Source organism: Mus pahari, chromosome X (assembly GCF_900095145.1).
Source record: "Mus pahari chromosome X, PAHARI_EIJ_v1.1, whole genome shotgun sequence".
NCBI classification, from domain to species: Eukaryota; Metazoa; Chordata; class Mammalia; order Rodentia; family Muridae; genus Mus; species Mus pahari.
In genome coordinates, this window is record NC_034613.1 from 6,498,265 (window position 1) to 6,501,276 (window position 3,012).

Sequence of the window (3,012 nt, forward strand, 5' to 3'; positions counted from 1 at the left end):
GATTTGGGTGGAAGCCCATGGGGAAGCCATTAAGTCATTAGCTTTTCTAAAAAAAAAAAAAAAAAAAAAAAAAAAGGCTTCAATTCCAGAGCCACAAATGAAGAAACACCATCTGCCCACCTATCACAATTCCAGGAAGCTAGGGAGGGAGGCCTTTGACCCAGGAGTGTGTAGTGGCTGTCCGGGAGCAGTAAATCTGCTGTTCCTCACAGAAAGAAAGCAAATGCAGCTTCCGGTGCGTGAAGTCAGTGCTCACCCTTCTGCTTTTTGTCTGACATGGAGGCAGGCACACTAGGCAGCCTTACTCAATCTGGGGATGAGCCCAGGGACAAAGAAAGACCACAGTGGCATTCTGACTTATTCCCAAAGGAACACGGGGCGGGGGCGGAGGGGGGCAGGGCACAGAAATAAACTGCAGTTTTACAGGTTAAAGACAACGGAGCTCAAAACAGTGAAATTTCATTCTGTTTAAAACCAAAAATCCAAAAAATCGGGGCCAGATGAATCTAGCCAGTAAGGGTGCTCTCCAGATGCTAAGCCTAGGGACCTGAGTTCCATCTTAGGACCCATCCACAAGGTGGAGGGAAAGAACTGTCTCCACAGGCATGAACGCGCGTGCACGCACGCGCGCACGGACGCACACCAAACCAATGAATAAATACAATAAAAATTAAAACACGCTGAAGACGAAAATTGGGGTGTAGCTCAGTCAGTAGTGGAGAGCTTGACATCATACCCACCCAAAATATTCGGATGTGGGGCTCAAAGTGATACTGAGGCAGACTGCTGGGAGTAGGGGATGTATTTATTAGAAGAGTTATTAACGCCATGGACAGAAAACAGGAACGGCAAGGATCTGGAAGAGAAGAATCAGGGCCTATGTGGCAGAAGCGTGCCAGTGTGCCTCTTAGGTGGAGACTGCAGGCCAGGCCAGGCTCTCATTCCAGGCAGAAGGCAGCGAGAGGGTGGGCGGGTGGGGGGTAGCAGCATGTATAGCCGCCAATCCGGCCTTTGATGTAAGCTCACTTCCCCAGGTTAGAAACGCTGGCACCTGGAAGTCTGTGAGCTAGAGATTTGCAGACAATATCTTCTTGGAGTGCTTGCATGGGGAGGGCTGCTGCAGGCATTGTGAGCAGCTGCTCAATTCTACTATTCCGTTCTTAAACCCAAGACCCTAGGTCCAGGCCCCATCACAGCACCGCTATAAAACAAATCCCTCGTGGCAGAAGTGTCTGTAGCATTTTATCTAGGTTCCGCCCCACAGTTACCTGACAATAGCCAGGTGCCAGACTCACTATAAAAGGGGCTGCTTGTCTCTGTCTCTCCCTCCCTCTCGCCTTCTTGCTGTCCCCATACCCCCCTCCACGTGCTCATGGCCGACCTCTATTCTACTCCTCTACTCTCTCTGCCTTTCTCTGTCTCTACTACCCTCCAACTCGCCTCCCCATACCCTGAATAAACTCTATTCTATACTGTTCTGTCGTTCGTGTGGCTGGTCCCTTAGGGGGATGGGATGCCTCAGCATGGGCCCGCAGAGGCACCCCCTTCCCCCATACCTGACTGCACATCCACCAGACATAAAACACAAGGAGAATTACTGCTAGTCATCACTGCGGCAGGATGAGACCTTGTCTTGAACAAGACAAAGTTACACAAAACAAAACAAAGTAAGACAAACCGAACAAAAAGACGCCCCTCCCCCAACTCTGGCTACCGGGAGTTGTGCCTGTGCTTGTTTAACAACTTCCAATCACACCGAAAGCTTAATGTTAGTTTGCAACCAGGATGCTGGGCTTCAACCTAAATCCTAACCCTCAACACAAATCCTTGAGGCATAGTAAAGTAATCACCCTTAAATAGGAAGCTATTGGGGGAGAGAGGAGGAGGGGAGAAGGCAATTGGAGAAGAAAGGAAAGGGAGATAGGGAGGGGGAGGGGAAGGGATGGGGGGAGCGAGCGAGCAAGCGCGCAAGAGCGCCAAGATGTGAGGGCGCAGAGCCACGCCCCAATCTGAATGGTTCCCAGCTCAGATAAGAAACCCCCACAGCTGAAGTCCCAAACAGCCCCCTTGGAGAAAAGGCCACTTCCTGTTTACTTTTCTGCCTTCCAGCTGGGGGTGGGGGAGCACTGATGGAAGCCATTGCTTTGTAGCTTTAGGGAAGAATCAAAACTGCTGGATCAGGGCAGCAATTGCAGCATTGCATCTCATTACTCTGCCCGCCCCCGGATAAGGCAGAGCCACTACCATAATAATACCAAGGAGGTGCGGGGCCTCGCGGCAGGTGCTGTCATCTAGCTTTGAGTAACCACGCAGGATCCTTCCGGGGGGCAGAGATGGGGAACAGATGCCAGCCTTAGTTCGCCCCCACCTCTCAACTCTCTGCCGCATCAGGGCTGTGCTGCGAAGGCTCCATGATGCAATCGCAGTCGTAGATTCGCAGCTCAAAAACTGAGTCAGGATTGGGCTTGGTTTTGGGCCCTCCCCCTCCCCTAGCTACTTCCTCCGAAATATCTCTCATCACTTGGGCTTTTAGGTTTTAGCACCGGACTGTTTGGTGCGGGAGTAGTTAATCCCTTGACATTGCGAATGCCTCTAAACACCCCATTCTTTCCATCCCCACCCTGGGGCTCTCAGGAAAAACCCCGATCCAATCTGAGGCCACGCAGCACTTCTGAGCAGTCTCAGTCGTTGAATGATCAGGATAATAGAGCTTCTGACCTCAACATAGGGATGCCTAAACTTAGTTGTGGCTCATGGGAAAAAAACATTTGCCAAGGACCCGACCCTGTTTGATCAATGGAGAGAGTGTCATTGACTGTAGGTGCTTTTCAATGTAGTTTGGAGAGTCTTTTAAGAAGTCAAGCACGACTGGCTGTGTTGGCACTAGCCCCTTTAATCCCAGCACTCTGGAGGCAGAAGCAGGCGGATCTCTGAGTGCGAAGTCAGCCTGGTCTACAGAGTGAGTTCCAGGACAGCCAGGGCTGTTCCACAGAAAAATCTTGTCTCAAGAAA